Source organism: Mustela putorius, unplaced genomic scaffold, assembly GCF_011764305.1.
Source record: "Mustela putorius furo isolate JIRA1106 unplaced genomic scaffold, ASM1176430v1.1 tig00000460_pilon_pilon_pilon, whole genome shotgun sequence".
Lineage (NCBI taxonomy): Eukaryota > Metazoa > Chordata > Mammalia > Carnivora > Mustelidae > Mustela > Mustela putorius.
In genome coordinates, this window is record NW_025421389.1 from 20,048,027 (window position 1) to 20,068,345 (window position 20,319).

The 20,319-nt window shown below is 51.9% G+C and overlaps 1 long non-coding RNA gene across 1 annotated transcript in view; it reads right to left on the bottom strand.

Moving 5' to 3' along the window:
- Positions 1–19,025, bottom strand: part of LOC106005562 — a 95,604-nt gene extending 76,579 nt beyond the window's left edge. Inside the window, exon 1 of the long non-coding RNA XR_001179003.2 lies at positions 18,964–19,025. This is a non-coding gene — a long non-coding RNA (uncharacterized LOC106005562). The remainder of the gene's footprint in view (positions 1–18,963) is intronic.
- Between the last annotated feature and the right edge of the window lie 1,294 nt (positions 19,026–20,319).

Below are 20,319 nucleotides of genomic sequence, written 5' to 3' on the forward strand. Positions count from 1 at the left end.
CAGAAATCTGCACATTTCATACAGGGCCAACTGTATATACATACACTTGTATATACACTATCTTGTGCTAATATCGTATTTATATTTTAAAATCTTAGTTCTACCTCACGGTCTTTCTTCCTGCCCCGGGGAGAGGACCCTTGGCTCTCACCCTCCGAGGCTCGACAGAGTTGAATTATTTCTGCAGTGTATTTTAAAATCTGCTCTCTTGTTTTCTTGATGTTTATTTTACGGGTCTTTTAAAGGATGTTCATTTTGTCTTTTCAGGGAATTTTCTGTTTTTAGTACTCATTTATACTGTTTTTGCTGTTCTTGGCATCATTCTTCATTTCACTGATTTCTTTTCTAATCTTATTTTCTTCTTGCTTGGGCTTTCTCGACTGCTTGGGGTTTTTTTCCCCCTCCTTTTGATTTGAATACATGACTCATTTGTTTTCAGCCCTTCTTGTTTCCTGACAGATGTATTTAAGCTATAAATTTTCCTCACGGGACTGCTTTAGCTGTAGTACATAAATTTTGACAGGTAGAGCTTTCTTTGACATTTAATTCTAAGTAATTCATCATTTCCCTTAAAACTTTCTCTTTAGTCCAAGGGCTATTTGGCAGTATGTTCTTATTTTTCCCACATGTGGGATATATGGGCTATTTTCGTGTTTTTTTTTTTTTCCTAAGATTTTATTTATTTGAGAGAGAGGGAGAGAGAGCATGAGCAGGGGAAAGGCAGAGGGAGAGGCAGACTGAGCAGGGAGTCTGATGCATGACTCAGTCCCAGGTCCCCAGGAACATGACCTGAGCCAAAGGCAGGTGCTTAACGGACTGAGCCAAGCAGGTGCCCCTGAGCTATTTTGGTTTGGTTTGGTTTTGGTCTCTTCCCACCTCTTTTCTCTCCTGAGTGCTATCATGTTGACATGATCTGGATTTTAGTTCCAGATTGTGCCAGAGAGTCATCATTTATATAAGCAACAGTAAAATCTAATAAATTCTTTTGCACTATTTGTTTTATATCTGCTTCTTAGATTCTCTTTTTTTATTTGCTGGAATACATTCTGCATACTTCTTTATGCCTGAGGATATATTTATTTTGCCCCCATTTAAATATTTAGCTACACAGAGACTTCAACAGTTTCTAGCTCTCACCTGATTGTCATCTCATTGTCACTACGATTCCTCCTTATTTATAGGTGATCTGCATGGAAGTTTTCTCTCTGAGATGCACTTAAATGTCTCCCTAATTGGTCTGTGAATGAGGTTTTTCTTCTTCATCTTGTTCAGCACTGTCTTAATCCCTTCCCCTCTGAAGGTATATATGTCCTTTTAATTTGGGAAAAGTTGGCACCTGGGTGGCTCAGTGGGTTGAGCTGCTGCCTTCGGCTCAGGTCATGATCTCAGGGTCCTGGGATCGAGTCCCACATCGGGCTCTCTGCTCAGCAGGGAGCCTGCTTCCTCCTCTCTCTCTGCCTGCCTCTCTGCCTACTTGTGATCTCTCTCTGTCAAATAAATAAATAAAATCTTTAAAAAAAAATTTGGGAAAAGTTAAGTTACTGCCTCTTTCAACATTTTTCTCCTTTCTATGCATGCTTTTTTGTTTTTCTTCTCCATCAGAGACACCTATTAGTGACTGTACTCCCACCCTCCATGTCTTAATGTTCCCACAGCGTTTCTCTCTACCCCTGGGAGAGATCCTTGAGATGTAATTATTCTTGGAAGCTCCACAGAGTTGGGTTTAGTTGGTCCGGAAGGGTCACTGGGCTGCAGGGAAGAAGAGCTTCATCCCCAGAGTTCCCTCCTGCAACCCCCTTGGCCCTTACAAGAGTAAGGAGGGAGTGGTTCCCACTCATCCTCCTCCCGATGGGCTGGGCCAGATGCCGGTGCAGGAGGCACAAGGAGCCGCCACTGTGCCTGTCCCTCCGCTGTCAGGAGAGGCTTGGGCAGGACAGCAGCACGACCCTCACTAGGCTGACTGCTGCAGCAGACTTCATAAGTTTGAAGAGGGCTTTCCCACCCTCTGTCTCTTACCATGATAGCTCTCCGAAGTAAGTAGGCAAAGGATTGCTCCTTCCTATTGTGTCGACAAGGGCACTGAGGTCCAGCGAGGTAAAGTCATACACTAAAGGCTGCCCCATGATCCCAAATTGGTGGTCTACAAGGACTACCCTCTACTACCTCATGCTGACGAATGGTGGTTACAGGGGTGTACACGCACAGAAACGCATTCACATGCGGATGTCCATTAGGGGTTTACATGTCCATGGTGTCGGCCTTCCTGGGCACAAGAAGCCAGTGTGAATGGCATATGCAGGGAGCGCTGTCTCCTGAAGCCGGGCCCAACGGCTCCCAACTCTGTTGCCTGGGAGTTCTAGCCACGCCCATTATCTGCAGTCCGGTCCTTGTCAAGTACTCTCTCCACCCCCTCCCAACCTCCAGAAGAGGTCCTCATCCTGGGCTGAGACCGCCAGCACACCATTCTTGCTGCCAGCAGAGCTCTGTGGGCACGGGGCAGCTGCCCCATCCTGCAGAAGCGGTCCCGCTCACACCGCCGCGTGCTGGGCCCCTGCCCGCAGCTCCAGCCTCTCGTCCTTTCCTTGACACAGACAGCAGGAAGTTCACCTTGGATCTGACCTGCATCTCTCCTAAAGAAACAGCCCCTTGTCTCCATCTGAATTCACCAGGATGCCCCCACCCCTACCCTGGAGCCCTCTTCTCCTGCCAGCCCAGGACGGGCCCTTTGCCCATCAGGGGAGAACAAGGCTCATTCCCGTCCAGGTGGGGTTCAGGGGTTCGGGAGATGCCTTTCTTGCCTCTAACCACTCTCTGCTCTAACACAGCCATCATCCACAGGCCACAGTAGCGAGTGGGGAGTCAGGGCTGCCGTAGTGGCTGTCAATTTTCCAGCTGGGCTTATCTGTCTGTACTTTCACATGGCGTTCTCTTGTCAGAGGAGCCAGGGGCTGTGTGTGACAACCAGGCTGACTAAATGCTGCCTCCTGTCCACCTGCCCACCCCCAATCCCCTGTCCTTTTGCTGAGGACAGCCGAGCCTCCCCTGGAAATCGCCCTGGCTTCCATGGAAGATGTTGGTCCATTGTCAACTGTCCTTAGCTGATTAGTGCCTTACTCCAAATGCCTGGGGCCATCTCTCCAGAGAGAGAAGTGGGGGGTGGCGGGGAGGAGAGAAAGAGAGAGAGAGAGAAAGAAGACAAGTCTCATCTCTCCTGTGCCCTTTGCTGCCTGAGCTGCTGGTTCTGGGAAGCTCTGGGTGCGGGAGGCAGGAATGGAAGGAGCAGGGTGGGGAGGTGGTCCAGGTGAGGTTAGGGAAGCATGGAAAGGAAAAACCACAGAAGTCAGGAGTTTTGAGGACTGTGAGCCTAGGATCGTGGCTTCCAGATGTTGATTCCTAAATTTTTCCAGACATCCTGTGATCATTCTCCACATGCCATCACAACCCATGGTGGCCTCTCCAAGCTCCGGTGGCAGGAGTGGATAAGGCAGCCTGTGTATTTTCACTGAGGCAGGAGAAAACGTGTGTTCCAGTGGGCCCTTGGTGAACACATGGTGGTACGTACCCGAGGTCTGGGACCTGGGTTCCCCCAGGGACATCTGTGGCTTCCGTGAACACGAGTGGACCACACCAGACCCAAGAGCCATCATATAAATATGCACCTTGTTGGCAAGGAGTCCTGGAAGGGAGTGTGGCTCTGTCGCTGTGAGTCCTTCTCCATGGCTGGAGGAACAGCCCAGACTTTGCTAACTCAACAGAGTCATTGGCCCCATCCCATTGTCTCCTTCCACCTTTTTCAGCAGTCCTAAGACAGCCAGTGTTCTTTTCAACTCTCCAAATAAGAAAGCTGAAGCTCAGAGGCCAGACGGCTTTCTCTAGGTAGCCCCCAGCAGGCAGCAGCACCAAGACTCAGAACCAGATCTCCCAAGGGTGGCGCCAAAAATCCCACCATGACCCAAGCTAGAACCGACAGTAGCCAAAACGGTGGTCCCCGCTGAGGTGCGAGCTGCTCATTTGCCAGGTGCGCCAAGAACAGAACGGTCAGGAGCGGGGAGGTCCACCCAGCCCTCCCAAACACGAGTTCTCTGGTGCCCTTGGCTTCCTTCCCGGGCAGCCTTGAGCTGAGCTGGCTCCCGTTAGACATGGTCCCCAGTGAACACCAGCTGTAACACCAACTCTCCCGCACACTCACCCTCCACTGCCACCTGCAAGCGTGTGCTCCGGCACTCTCTCTGCCCCATCCGCATGCCCTGGGAATCCATTCAGATCTAGTCAGCAGAGCAGTAGGGAGAAGAGGATAAACCTGTATTTCTCTTCGTCTCTCTTCTCGTGAAAACAAGAGGACCCGTGCAAAGCCTCATCCAATATTCACTAGGAGCCATCCTGACATGATCCCAGGAAAATAAGTCCTTTTCAAACCCACGGTTCTGGTGCTTCCTCTCCCGCGACCGAGCAGGCAGAGCGGGCCGCGTGCGGGGCTCCGCGGCTGGCGAAGGCACTCAGTGGCAAGGCTTAATTATGATTCATGGAGTTGCGTTGTGGAGATGGTTTAAAGCCACTTAATTAGTGTAGGAATATACCACCATAATTATCCTGAAATATGACCTAATTAACCTATGGAAAAGCCAGACCCACTGCTCGGGAATGCTGGAGACATTAGCAGTCTACTAATACACTCAGTCTGCTCGGGAGTGCAGCATTGGGGGTACAAGGGGCTGGGGGGCACAGACAGAGGAGAAGAGGGTTTGCCCTGAAGGGTGATGATGTTTAAACTGTGCGAAGTAGGTAGGGAAAGGAGAAGGGATGCTATTTAGTGAGCACCTATTATGAGCCAAGCAGTGTTTTAATCCGTTTCTTCTTCAATCTTCAAAACAATCCTTCAGGATAGATGTTAAAGTTCAGAGAGGTTCATTAACTGCCCAAGGTCACACAGTCAGGAAATAGCTGAATTCATTCTCTAGTCAGGCTGTTCCTAAGGCCAAACTCTTATTACTCACTGCCACAAAAGACCCCACAGAAATGGATAAGAGAAAGAAAAGAGGCCCTTTCAACTCTCAGAAGGTCCCTCTCTCTCTGACAGTTTAGAAAAATGTAGTCATTCAAGCTTCCTAGAGACAGGTTCGGGCTTAGACGTATGCCGTGTAGGGCTGGACACTGGAAAGCCCCAGGAATCCGAGCTCACACGGGCCACAGTGGGAATGATGGCCCACCATTGAGAGCCTGCACAGCCATTCCCAGCAGTCCTGGGAGACTGCCCTATGTGCCTCCTTGATTTCCCTTCCCACCCAAGTCACCAGCCCCAACCCAGGCTTTGAGTCCAGCTGTTGGCCCAAAGCCAGAGAAGCCACATCTGGGATAATCCTTAACAAAGTCAGATTTGAACCCACTCCTCTCCTGGGGAGACCCCAGTGCCCAGGGTCCGCAAGGCACCAGGATCCAAGTCCAGAGCCCTCCAGGGGGAGCTCAAGAACCAGACTTCCGCCTTGAGTCTGTCTGGCCAGCAGGTCGAGGAATATTCCAACAACGTCCTCATTCTTCCCTGATCAAAGGAGCTTGGATTGAACCTGCTGTAATCATCCGTCGGGGAGTTTGCTTAAAATTCCCCTAATTACGGGAGAGCAGAAAATTGCTACGCCTCAGACTGAATAGAGAAATCGAAGGCGCCCTGCTCCCAGCTGCCTGGGGAGACAAGCCAGGATGGGAATAGAAAGGCTGGGAGAGGCGGGGGAGGGGGGGGGACGAAGGGTGGCAGCAATGGGAGGGAGAGCCAGGGAGTGGGAGGAAGGGAAGGAGCCTGCTAGGAGGGCAGTGGGTGCGTGGTAAGTGACTCAGGTGGGGCACACCACCTCCCCTGCGGAGAGAAGGCTGTAAGAACGGAAGGACAGCCATGCAAGGAAGAATTAGCCAGAAGGCACCCTCCCTTAGCTGGAGTTAGTTTCCTAAAGAGGCTGGGGGAGCCTTTAATTCTGGCTTAGTTTAGAAAGTAGATTCTGGAATGTCCTTCCTGCCAGAAGAAGGGAGGGAAAGAGCAGATGTACAGGTCAGGAAGGCAGCTGGCTGGGTAGACTGCCTTCAGGCACCCTCTCTGGGCTCTGTGCTGTTCCAGGCACATTGACGGTTCTAGAGGGAGGGCGAGGCACGGGATCCCTGCCCTTGGGGAGTCTCAGGCTGATGGAGGACACTGACTAAGCACCATCCCCAAAAGTAAGGCTCAAAGAAACTCTACACACCCATGACCAACACATGGTGGTCTGGAACGATAGGAAGGGGATTGGCAGGTGCTGAAGGGGTGGCGTCGGAGAAGAAGGCTTGCTGGGGATGCAAATGCTAGGCAAGAGGACAAAGATGGGACAAGGGAGGGGAAAGTGTGAAGGAGCCCTACAAAGTACAAAAGGTTGTGGTTACCATTTTCTGGTGGGGGAGGCAAGGCTCACAGAGCTGAGGTCACTCAGCTCATGAGAGGCTGAGATGGGGCTTAGGCTCAGGCTTCAGACTGCTGGCCTATGCGTCGCACCCCCATGGAGCAGAGTAACCAGGGTGGGGGCAGAAAATGGAATGCTAGAAGGAAAGCTGAGGCCCACTCACCGGCCACTCAATGTTGAGGGTAAGGAGCTCCCTTGTTAGCAACTGCCCCCGCATGAGCTCCCTGGGCTCCCTGGGCTTCCAAAAGCCAATGCTCTAGGACGCCCCCAGCCTTTCCCCCAGGGACTTCTCGGTGCCTCACTTGAGTCCCTCCGTGGAGCCCTTTGGTTCTCTGAGGGCCTGTCTGCCCCATCATGTCTGTCCTGCTTACAGAAGGGCGGATGCACTGAGATGTGGGGTGGCTTGCAGGCTATAGAAATCCACTCAAGCCAGCATTTAATAAAAGAGGAAGTTTACTAAAAGGACACAGGAGTGGCTCGGAGGCAGGAATGTCATCAAGGACTGCTCTAAAAGATAGGACAGCCCACAGGAACCAGGGTTCCCACTGGTCAGCTCACCCTTCTGCTTCTCCTGGTGCACCTGGGCAGACCTCAGCCCTCAAGACGGCTTCCACGGCCCCCAAGCCCACGTGTGATAAAGAAGTGTGTGAAGAGACAGCCTCTGGGCCCTACTAACCGTACCGTGTACCCCCGCCCCCCGCAACTGAACTCTGAAGGGCGCAGCTTGGATCAGGTGCTTGTTCTCATCCCATCGACCTGGGTCACAGGGTGGCTGCCATGGGCTCACCGCCGCATGGGAGCAGGCCGATTCGGCCGCCACAGTGAGTCCGACGGAAACACCACAACTGTCCAGCACACCGGGGAGACTACCCCTGGGTGGGGCATGTGTGGCAGTCAGGCCTGGGGGTGCAGATCCGGGCTTCAGCAGGGGCTCTCAAGGGGGTCAAGGCCTCCCTCAGAAGCTGAGGGGTGAGGGACACCCAATGGGCCTAGGAAACTGAAGGGAAAGGGGACTCAGCCTGGCCCCTGGCCCCACGGGGGCTGAGGCGTGCGGCAACGGGCTGGCCTGCGAGGGCTGGAGTCCTGGCACGGGGCCTGCCGGGAAGGCGGGCCAGCCTCCTGGGCCCCAGGGTGGTTATCTGAGGCTGGGAAACCTGTACTTTAGAAACTTGACTATTTTCATGCTGTTTGTATTTTCTGTAATTACTTCCCTTTTGTTCTCTCTCAGTATTTATGGAAGTCCTTTGTGAAAATGCCAGCGCATCCCAGCAATGCCGAGAGGAACCAGCAAAGGGGTTTGTGTCTCTTCCTGGGCTCAAGGTAAGAGAGACACATCCTGGAGCCTGGGAATGGAGGTGGCAGGAACCTGGCCAGGAGGACAAGGGAGGGGCGGGGAGGGGGACAAGGACCATGGCTGAGAGGCTCCTCTTCCCCTGGCCTCTTTCCAAGCTCGCTCCCAAAGATGGGAAAGCCCTGAGCTTCCTTTGAACAAAGTCTATTGTCCTGAACTGACTGAGAAAGTGGCAAAGCTACCCACTTCTTATCTGCCCCATCCGCCAATGCCACCCCCAGGCCAGTCTTGAACGTGAACTCCTGAAGAAGCTGAGACCCCTGCCTGCTCCTCAGGCACTGGGCAGGGACAAGACTCACACAGGGGCTAGCCCAAAAGAGGAGGCCCTGCCCTGGGACCCAAGGAATGAGAACCTGAGTCCCTGGGACAAGTTCTCCCCCGGTCCTGGTCTCCACCAGGATCCATGTCTTCCTCCAAGTTCAGCTTCCCAGTGCTGACCTTTTTGTTGGGCCCCATTTTAAAAATCCTGCATGGACATCAGAGCCACATCAGTGTGGGGGGTGTGGGGAAGATGGCGGGGAGGCAGGGAGGTGGGGGGCTCAGTTTCTCCCCAGACTCAGGGTTCTTTCCTGCGTGAAGAGGTGCATAAGGCTTTGGTGTCAAGAGACCAGAGGGACCCCTGTGCTTTCTCCGGGGCCATAAATGAAGGTCCAGAGTGAGAGAGTCATGGAGAACTCTGTCCTCTGCTAGTAAGATATTTGTAAGCAAATTGTCTTCAAAGCACCACTGGAAGGTCCCTGTCCCTGTTCTCCCTCCTCCCCACTGTGGCTATTCCTGGCCAGATGGATTTGCCCTGGGTGGCTGAGCAGCCCCTAGGAGTGAGGTGTCCACAGGCAGAGAAGCAGCAATGATATGGGACATTAGGTGCTGATGGCTTTGCTGAGCAAGAGAACTACAATTAAAGATGCAATGGGTCCCTCTGGGGGGCTGTCAGACAAGGATCCAGAACAAGGGTCCAGGAGCTGGGGGCTTAGTAAAGCAGCTGGGATGGGGAGTCAGGAAGAGGGGGGCCAGGGCAGGCCTGTGGGGGTACGGCTCCACCCCTCTCAGCTAGCCCGTCAACAACAACACGTGCCATTAACCAGGTGCCCAAGGTGCCCCCACCAGCAGGTGGGGGGGGTGCCATTGTCTCACCTTTACAGATAAGATAAGGAAGGACTGGAGGTTAAGACACTTGTCTGGAATGTATAAATAATGGAGGTGAAATTCAGGCTCAGCTCCACCTGGCACCAAAGTCAGGATTCAGAACAACCCACCATGGGGCCCACTCTGCGCGTTCCCACACTGGGCCCACCGCTCCCCCTCCCCCCGGGACCACAGGGAGCCCTGGCTCAGCTGGGGCCAGTAGGCTTGGGGTCACAGGTGGGTGAAGCCCTGGGGGATGGAGAGCTCACCCAGACTCTCTGGCAGCCCCACAGCCACCACTACATCTCCACCCTTTTGTGGGGGAAGAAGAAGAGGAACATCTGGCCTGGGTGACAGGTGGAGACTCTGAGGTGGCAGACCCAGGAAGGTGGGAGGTGAGGAGGGGCACACACGTCACCTCGAAGCCCGAGTCTGAGCTCCCCACCCACCATGCTCAAACCTCTCGTGTCGGGGAACCCCACTCCCAAATCCTCCCGTCTCGGGCTTTGTGCAGTGACATCACCGTCACAAACAGACGCTGCCTTATCTATACCAAACACGCCTGAAGGAGAGGCACCTGCACCATTCTCCTGGCCCTGCTCATTTGCACACGCCCACCGGGCCCCACAGTGATCCTGAAGGTCAGGCGATATGTGGGAAGCAGCCTGTGAAAAACTGCCCTTTGTAGGAGCTGATCGTATCACAGACCCAGAATGGAGGCTGGGAGAGAGTGGGGGAGGTGGGGGGGGACGAGATGAGAGAAGTTGGAAAATGAGATGCTCAGAGGCCCCCCAACCTCATGGCAGCAATGCTGAGCTGGGGGTCAAGGGGCAGTCAAATGGGGGGCTGGGGGGCCAGAGAGACTGAGTCATGAGTCTCGGCTCAAACCCGCTCCCCGCACCTGGGTTTTGAACCTGTCCAGGAAAGGCTTTTTACCACAAACTGCCCCTGTGGGGCGCTGTTCCATCTGGTCAGAGCCCAAGGAGGTAAAGGGTATCTGAGGCTACAGGCAGGAGTATCACTAGTTCGCAGGGGAAATCTGGGTGCCCGGAGCCCGCAGGACTCACTCCTGAGAGCAAAAGAGCTGATTAGAACCCCTAGAGAAGGGGGGAACCTGGGGGTTCAGAAAGGGAAGACAAGATGTGAGGGAGTTCAAGATGATGCCTTATTTCACCTACAGCACCTGTCCCTTCATTCCCAGCAGCCCAAACCTTACCCATCCTTCAAAACCCAGCAGAAATGTCACCTCTTCCACGAAGTCTTCCCTGACCTCCAGATGAAGATGGCTCTCTAAAGTACTTTATCCCTGCTGATCTCCTGAACCTTGTCACTTCCTTCTTCTCATCCTGCCACCTGGGCTAGATGTGGAACTCTACAGGGCAGGCCAGCTCCTGCTTATCACCCCATTGCAAGAGCTCTGGAACTACTTAGATAAAGGGAGACTGATGGAGAAGAGGGGTTCGCTATGGAGCTGGACAGGTAGCAGAGCACTCAGATCAGAGGACACAGGAGGGATTCAGGAAACATCAGCTGAAACGAGGCTCGGAAAAGCTGTTGCTTGCTTGCTGAAGTCCAGATTGCATTTGGGATCAACGAGAAAAGACGCCTGTTTTTCTAGAGTCCTAGGGAACTGAGCAACCAAAGGTAGTGCCCTCACAGGACAGGGAGGCATTGGCTGCTGGGAGAATAAGCAAGAAGGGGAAAATGGCGCCACCCTCCATGTGGTTTGGGTAGCAGTTGTGGCAGAAATAAAAATCACTTAGTTGTTTAATGGTATTTTTCACTTCGGATATTCTGTTTCCCTCTTTATAAGTTCCATTTGGTTTTTGAAATCTTCCATTTTTCTCCTCATTGTGTTCATGATTTCTTCTACAGTCCTGAGCATACGCAGCGTATTTGTAATGCCTGCTTCGGCATCCTTGTCTGCTAATCCCTTCTAATTTGGGGATCTGTGTCTGTTGATTGACTCGTCTCCTGGTTATGGGTCATGTTTCCCTTTTTTTTGCATGACTGTTATTTTTTTACTAGGTGATGGGAATTATGAATTTTGCATGGGGTTCTAGATTTCATCGTAGGCCTTTTAGAGAGAGCAGGACTCTGTTCTGGCTCCCAGTTGTTTGGAATCACTGTGACCCTATGAAGGCTTGCTCTGAAGCTCTGTGAGATGGGTCCAGGGCAGCCTTTGGCCTCTAAGGTAATACCCACCGTACCACATACCACAAGCCCTCACCACCCTGACGTGTACATCTGAGCCATCCCCAGCCCCGTGTGAGCTCAGGAATTGTTCGGTCTTCTGCTTTCCAGCAGCTCTTTCCCCCAATCTCGTGGTACTTCACTCCAATTATGTGCAGATCAGTGGTCATAGTGAAAGTTTCAATGACCCTTCTGCAGATTTTCAGAACTCTCCGTGGACAGCTCCCACAAGTGGGGCCTCCCTTCTATCAGGGACCTCACCCGGGGCTACCTGTTGCCTACTGTCTGAAAGTCACAGTTTCAGGCATTTTTTTTTTATCCCTTTTTCAGTTGTTTTCATCAGATGTGCAATTACTGTAGCAGTTAACTCCTCCATGAGCAGAAGCGGAAGCTCCCTGGGCAGTAACTATTCACTGGGGTACTCTTCTGTAAGAAGGGAGTAGTGTCTTCAACAGCATGCTTGGGAAGGCTTCACTAGGGGGGCAAACTGAGCAAAGCCCTAGAGGAAATGAAGGAGTGAAACACACATGCAAACAAAGACCATGAAGTGGAAGCAGGCCTGGCTTGCTCCAGGAACAACAGGGAGACCAGTATAGCACTGATAAAAAGACAAGGTCAGAGAGATAGAGGGGGAGGGGCCAGACTCTGAGGAGCCCGAGAGGCCCCTGAAAGAGACCAGAGGGTTACTCTGATCATCCAGACATGAGAAGGCCAGAGCCTGGGCCTGGGCAATGGCCAGTAGAGTCAGAAGATTCTGGGTGTTTTGCTCCTCAGTTTTTTGGGCTGAGCAGCCAGAAGGGTAGAGTTGCCACTGACCAACACAGGGAAGGCTGCAAGCTAATGGGTCTGCGTGCTGGGGGCAGTCCGTTGGAGTGTGGACGCGTTAGGTCTGAGATGTGTACTAGACACCCTCGTGGAGATATCCAGCACAGAGGGAGGGAAGCTGGGGGAATATCCTTCTGCAGACACGGAAGTGGGCAGCCACTGGCAAACCAGGATGGGCTCTTCAGAGACAAGGTCATCCCTCCTCTCATTCCAAGAAAGTTGGCTTGAACCATTAAGGGCTGTCGGGGGACATCCATGCCCAGGAGCCATATACCAGGGCCCCAAGGAACGGCTGCATCCGTGGCTCTGTCCCCCAGGGCCCATCTTTGGTCCTTTGCATGCTGCCTGGTTCCCATCCATGACTGTGGACAACAACACCTGCTGCTCTTGTCTCTAGGATGGCTCCCAATAGTGTGCACTTGACACTTCCTTCCCCTCTAACTCTGCCTGGTCCCTCAGACGAGGACGCTTGTTGACTGTGGTTCCCAAGCAGCCCCTGCGACACCTCTCCCTTCAGGCTGCTGTCACTCTGTGGGGTAGCAGCAGTTGGGGTATGACTCGGGGAAGATCTCTCCCACCCCCCAGAAGATCTCTCCCAACAGCCCTGGGATCTGCAAGTCCTTCCAGATGTCTACCCTCCATTCTCACCATTTCATCCTCTGTCCTGTTATCTAACGTCCTCCCCCTGGGACAGATGGGCCCCCAGCGGCCCCTTTGTCTCCTTCTCTGGCTCTGCTCCCTCTCAGGTGCTCTCCCCTCCCTTCTGTTCTTCTGTGTCTCCGGCACCTTCCATACTCTGTCTGGTGCCCGCCCTGCTCTCTCACCTTGCTCCATCAGTGAATCATTGGTCTCAGACAGTTAGCTCAGGGGAGTGTAGAGGAAAACCTTGCTGACTCTGGTGAAGGTCCTTTTCCCTCTTCACCCAGGGGAGGCCACAAGTTAACTCGATGCCCCCAGAGTCCTCTCTGCTCCAGATGGTTCCCCTCCCTCAGACACCTCCACGGCCTCCCCACATTGTCCTGCTGCTGTCCTCGCAGCGTCCCGGCTTGGCCAAGAGGCCATTCCCTCAGGAGAAGAACACCTTCCCTTCCACAGAGACAGCCCCTCCTGTTCCCCTGCCCCCCACCCACACATGCACACAAACACACGCGCACATGTGCGCACACACATGCACACTGCCCCTTAAGTGATGCTGAGGGCACTGGCCGAGTGATCCATAGCTCCTTCTTCTTCTGTTACTGCGGTAAAATATGGACAGCGAGAACCGCGGGAGAAATGAGGCATGAAAATTAATCTGCTTTACAATCCTCATGAATATTTAAAAGCTGATGAATATGTAACTACATTTCTTTTCTCCTCCATTAGTGTCTGCTTTTGAGTTACTCTATAGCTCCCTTTGGTTCCTTTGGGGGCTGGTTGGCTAGACTGATTTTTAAATTGGTTTTACAGGTGCCGATAGCTCTTGGCTTCCCCCACCCCCAATCTGGAGAAGAGGATTTGTCCCTTTAAAATTCCTGAGGAAGACCTGGCAGAGAGAGACACAGAGAACCCCCTCCCGTTACACAGTGGCAGCCTGGAGACAGAGAGAGGGCAGCCTTGAGGGAAGACAAGTTATGCTCATAGAGCCTACCTTTTAAGGATAAACCACCTCCTTCTTGCTGAGCCTCAGTTTCCCCTCATTCCCCACCATCATGGGTCTTTCAAGACCCTAGTCTGGCGGGGGGGTGGGCTTGAGAAACCCAAGAAATCAGGCAGCAAAATGTTATTTTTTTGTCTACTCAGGAGAATCTGATATTAAGCTAACTGTTTGGTGCTTTGCACACACCTCCTGCTCCCTGGAATGAGCCACTCCATCGAGAAACCCACCCTGCGGAACATCTGGGCCACCCCCGGCCTACCCTCCCTGCCACTCTTGTTTCACGACTCTGGGAGTCTGCTTCCCACCCATTCCAACCATTTGAACCAGGCTGGGGATGGGGGAAAGGGAAGGCTGCTCACCCACCTCCCCACAGCCATCAATCACCTCAGAGCAAAGCAGAAGGAGCAGCAGGGCCCTTCCCAGAGCGGCAAGCTTTTTCCTGGAGCCTGAGGCTGGATCCAGCACTGAACTGGCATCCTGTAGAGGGAAGGCTGAGTCCCTGTAGAGGGACGGGGCAATGGGGTGTGGGAGCCCTCCATCCTGCTAAGTTCCAGAACACAGTCCAACTTGGGTCAGAATGTGAAGAGGGTTCTAAAGCCCTGCAGCCACCCAGAGTATTCCACGTTCCACAGTCAGCAATCCGAACTCCAGGTCAGAATGGGACATGGCTAAATCTCAGGGACTCACCTGCCCACACCTGTCCTGTCTCTGCATCCAACCTTCATTCTACACAAAGCTTTGCAAAGCATCCCACACTCTGTTTTGATCTTATTTCTACCGTCTAACAATCCTCAGTGTCTCTCTAATTTCTAGCTTATTAAATTCACCTGTGACCTTCTGTCTCCATCATCAGCTCTCCAGACCCCTCACCCACCTACCTGCTTCACCTCTAGGCCCATCCAAGCTAACAGGCTCACCATCCCAAACTTTTTATCCCTTCACTCCAGGCCTTCTGTTTTGCCTCTAATGCACTTGTCATCTGCTTCCTTCCAGACTCCACTCAGAACTGCACTGACAGGAAGCCCTCCTTGGTTGACCTCAGCCCCAAAGAACAATCCTGTCATTTTTTCTGGTTCCCAGATTCTCAGTGCAGAGTCCAAGAGGTGTTCCTTGGCACCATTTTCACATGGGTGCTGCATGGGAACGGCTGTTTGTCATGCAGCGTCTTTTAAAGCAGACCTGCTCATGCAGGTGACAATCGTGTCACAGCTCCCTCCCAGAATGGCGGCACAGCTAGGGCGTTAAGTCTGTGGAAATACTCAGCGTTCAGATCAGCTTCACTCCACCCCTGGTGACTGGCCTGTCCTGCTGCAGGAACTTCCCGATGCAGGAACCCAGGGCTCCCCTCCCAAAACTCCTACCATGGGACACCTCACACGAGAGCCTCTGGAGTGACACCAGGGAGCCAGGCTGTAATGGATATCTTGACCAACTTGGGAGACAGAGAAGGAGGTTTGACATCCAAGTCAGGAAACCAGGCTGGGACATGGCTCTGCCCAGTGATCATGACCAAGCCATTCCCATTTTCATCATTCAAATGGGGATAAAGATCTGTCCCTCCATGAAAGGATTATGGCGAAAGCAAATGTGAAAATGCTTTGAAAATCACAGAACACGATATAAATATTGGTGTCTCTGCTATTATAATAATTATAAATAATCAATTGTTGTAACTGTTACCGTATGTACATGACATTCCCCAGCACTCCCTGTGTTGAAGGAATCCTCCTGCTGAGCCCCCCACCCCCTTGCTTTCCTTCCCCTGGTCAGGGGAGGAACAGAGGTGCCCAACTGGACGCGTGCCCCTTGGGATCAGCAGCTCATTATCCCTGATAGTTTCCCCAAGCGGCACCGTCACCTTTAGGCCCTGGCCTCTCCGCTCCGCTCCTAAGCTGCCTCAGCAGCAGTAACAAGAGCGTGCCTTGTCAGACAAGCCCTGCATCTCCATAGAACATGCTCTAAGCATAATTACCCGTCGGAGAAGTGTGCAGGCCCCGCCCTTATTACAGAGCGGCTGCCACCGCTGGATTGTTGCCGCTCTGCTAGCTGAAGGCTGAGCTGCCCTGGACCTCGGAAGCAGGAACAGTCCACCAGCTGAGCAGGGCCCGCTAGAGCCAAGTGCTAGAGGGTTGTCCCAGGACCCTGGCCGTGAGTAGCTGGGAAGCCTCCAGCAGCCCAAGGAAATGCTGAGCCTGGGTTCTCCCCACCTTTCCACCACTCCCCATATTAGTCTCTGCCTGCCCATTTTGAGGCTCTCTCTGGATCGGGACTGTATCCACCATAAGCTTCCTGGCCCTTGACATGTCCCTTATTGGCCTTCCCACACTCCCGACCCCACTGCTCCCAGAGGCTGAGATGCCCCCCGCAGTGCTTGAAGATGCAGATAGGCAGTTAGAGTGGGTCCCACTCCCCAGCACCAGGTACATGGTAGGACAAGAGAGATGCCACTTCCTTCCTCCCGCCCCATCCCCGCTACATGCCTTCCCCAGGGAAACCACTCCCAGATAGTCCCTTGGGAAGATGTGTTCCTGCCTCCCCCACATCTCGCCGTGCGGCTACATGACTGACTTCGCACCATGAATGTTGTTTCTCCCACTGTCTGGGTAGTTCATCTGCAAGGGAAATGACCCAGGCCCCTGGGTCCAGCGGAGGTCTGCCTCCTCCACCTACCAGTCTCTAGACTGTCTAAATGGTCTGTAGACCATTTCTAAAAGAGATGGGGAAGTTGAGCCCTGAGTTGGGCTTCGACTCCTTCAATTTGATCGTCTGAGTGGGGCACAGCTCTGAGGGTGGGGGAGAAGCAGAGGACATTTGGAGGTCCTTGGGATGCAGTCTTCCCAGCTAGGCTGTCAGAGGCGTCAGAGACACCTAAGATGCTCACTGTTTGTCCTCCTAGGAGTTCCACCCTATGGGAGCAGGGGCTCTGAAGGAGGCTGATTCTGCTCTTCCTCTGTGTAGAAACCCCATCCACCTCCTCACATCCCACCCTCTGCCAGGTAGAGCCCCAGAGTAGAGCCTACTTTCTGCCAGAACAGGGTCTGCAGAGACCATACTATCTTCTCTTGAGCCAGGTATGGACTCCTCCAAGCAGCCCCAAGCCTTTCTAGGACCACAGTCCCTGCCCCCAGGGATACCCTGCTTGGTGCCATCTCGGGACTTCTAGGGGATTATGTCTCAAATCTAACCTCAGATTAAAACCCAAGCCAGACCCTTCCATCCAGGATTCTAAGACAACCACATCATCCCTCACTCTCAACCCTGCATCCTGCGTCTTATCCTAGCCCTTCCCCACTTGAACTTCACTACTGCTGTAGTGACAGCTCTATGGATAGGATGCATTGAGACAAATGTGAATGTGATTAACCAGCCACCAATATCTCTTAAAAGCCCATTCCCTCAAGAGCTGGCAGGTCCCTCTAGTCCCCCGCTTCCCTGAGCCAAGCAGAGATCCCCAGGGCAGCTCTAGCTTCCCTCTTTCTTTCTCCTTCCCCTCCTGCTCTGGCCATCTCAGCCAGATGGATTATGTCTTATTTCATTTGGATTTGGCTGCAGGAACCAAACAGCATTTAAGGCTATTGATTGTTCAAAAGGCCAAGTGTATAATGTACCAGAAAATTAGTTTGGAATGCCCTGCAGGAGAGCAGCTCCACTCTGGCTTCAGATTTATTCTGTTCTGGTGGGCCAGGAGGGGCATGGGATGGGGGCCAGTGTCCCTTTCATTCTCCCCAGGAAGTTCTGGGAAGTCAGCCTCTCTCTGGTGGCCAAGCTGGGGCCTTCTCACCAGCTAGTTTACCCAGGTGAGTTACATTATAGCAGTATCCCTCTTTCACTTCTTCACTTCAGCCCCGCCCATTCACCATTTATCCCCACCCCACCCCATGCACGTGCACATGCACACACACGCACCCACGGGGACACACACAAAATACAATCACGTCACACACACACCATGTTTTTCTAAATGCCTACATATATGCATGCCCATGAGACAGTCCTGTGCTTACTAACAAGGGCGTGTCACTCTCACCTATGTGCACGTGAGACTGACTGGGCATCCAGACAAAAAGCTTTCCCTTTGTGTAAAGAATCTGGTGCTTAGCAGAGTACCAGACACAAAATAGGCGATCGCTGACATTTACTGATCTCCGCCGAACGGCTGCAGCACCATGGACAGCTTCCAGCACCCTCCACTCGGTGAGTTCACCTGCCCAAAGGCCGCTCTAGCTCACAGCCAGCTGGAGTCACTATTAAGTTGGTAATCATGATAACGGCTTTCATTTTTGAGCTTCTAGTCTGTATCAGCCACCAGCCAAGCTCTTTGCATGAATCATCTCCTTTAGTCCTCACGACCTCACAGGATGGAGTTATTACTACTCCCACTCCACAGATGACAAAACTGAAGCTCACAGAGGTGGTTAATTCTCCAAGGTTTTCATTGAACTTGTCTAAAATAACAAAGGCAAGAGCACCTAACTCCAGGGGCCCCTGTTAAACTACAAAATCTTCATATGACAATAACTTCACCAGACAGATTTTCCCTGAAAGCAGAAGACGAGAGAGACTGACATGTATCAACCCATCACGTATTCTCTATCTCTACCACAGCTGGCCTGATGGAGACAGGAAGTGGCTCATTAAAAAGTGAGCAGGTATTCCTGAAGCCTGAAAAACAGGGCCAAACGGAGCCTAAGGCATGGAAAGCTTGCAAAGAGGACACTTAAGAGGCTCAAAGAAATGTCTGGAAGTGAGATAATGTCCAAGACAATGGGATGTCACAGACACACCAGGTTGAAAGAAAAAATGATAACCAGGGCATTGCCAGAAGCAACTGTCCAGCCCCTCTCCTGCCCTCCCTGAAGCTAGTGGAAATGCTGAAAAAGGCAAAAGATTTAGTTCACTGAAAGGGATACTTAACAATGAGAATGATGACTGAATTGCTCAGCTAAGGCAAAGAAACAGATTCCTGTTTAAAAAAAAAAAAAAAAAGAACAAGGAATTGTTTCATAAAAGGTTTAGCCATACCTTTGTCATGGGCAGAAGAGAAATCATGTCTATGTATTGTGTCTTAGACCATGCAGCACTGATAGCCACGCTGACCCAGTATGTGAGAACCAATGCATCTGTCAGGAGAACTCCAACTCCCCAGACCCAAAAAGTGGCTTAAAATCATGAGGAAAGGTCATGGGCCATTTGGTTTTGAACATCAGTGTCCACTCTTCCCTCACCCCTCTTCCCCATCAAATAGCCACTCAAGCTTTATTTTACGCATCAAGATTCTGAGACATTCAAGAAATCTTCTGCACAGCAAGAAGCTGGGACCTGTGGAACAGTGACTGTCTAAACTACATTTCACTGAGCAATGTTTGAAAAGGTAGTGAGCCAAAGTAGAATCACCTACTTTGGTGCCTTACCTGATTCCTCCAACTTGAATCCACATGGCTTTGGGGTATTTCCAAAGATACAGTTCACCCTGAAAAAGAGATAAATATTTACTCAAAGTCAAGACCATATGCCATAGGGGAGTTCCAGAAGTGCCGACAATGGTACATGATTGGCATATAAGCAAACTGTCGGAGGGCGAACTGTCGGAGTGGGCTACACGGAAGGACCAACATGCACTTGGATGGGAAAGTTCGGACATGTGAGAGAAGAACTTAGTCTAATTTTTTCTTGTCACATCAGCAGCAAACCACCAGCTGTGGATCTAAGCCTTTTCTTATGTCTGCTGGTCCTTATGCTGAGACCCGAAGAAGGGAGAAGACAAAGGTGGCTCAGTGAAGCAGGTGGGGCATTCTACCTGGAGTCAGAACTCCAGGGTTCAATTCTGGCTCTACCTTTAACCACCTGTGTGGCCAAAGATCTGAATCCCTTTGAGGCTCAGTTTTTTTGTTTTGTTGTCATGGTTTGTTTTGCCTTTTTCATTTCCAAAATGATACCAGTTACTGGAGGGATTGTGATTCTGGCTAAATGAGATAGAAGACCTAGCATGGTGCTTGGCACACAGTATGCATTTAATGTACGTTAGTTGGTGTTTTGGGGAGAAGGCGTCAGGCAGTCCACAGGTCCTGATAAAGGTCTGGGAGTTGTCCTGAGGCCTGGAGAAAACAAGGGTAAAGATGGGAACTAGAGACAGAAGAAGGGCACAAATGGGGAGAGATGAGCATGACCCTAAGAGACATGCTTAACCACAGCTGTTATCTTGGGATGGGTCTTCCCACAGGGAAGTTATTGAAATTAATCTAGGACCTGAACTCAGAAGGAGAAAGAAAGCAAGATGCTCTTAGAAAGAAAGATACTTTTCATCATCTTATCATCTTAATGAAGAGTTCAAACTGGCTCACAATGCCGTGAAAGAGGACAGTTAGACATGAAGAAGAACTTCCAAGCAGAGCTACAAACCCCTTACACAAGCTGCTCCCAGAGGCTCTTGAAGTTGGACAGACAATTGTCCAGAGACAGGGGAATGGATGAAATGTACTGGGGAAGCCCCAGTTCTCCTGCCTCTGAGCTTCAGCCAGTTGAGGTCTCTCTTATCAGCAGCTCTCCAGCACGGGAAGGGGGCCCTGCGAAGCCCCAGGAAAGCGCCAGTGTGGAAACTTAGCAGTAAGCAGCAACATTAACGAGTGCCAAGAATAACAGTGGCTTCTTAATGGAGCCCTTAATGAAGACTCATTTTGGGTTTTATTAACATAGAGAAAAAGCACATATTCTCTCCCCTGCTCTCGGAGAGCAGGCCGAATGAAGAGCAGCCCCAAATACGGACCTGA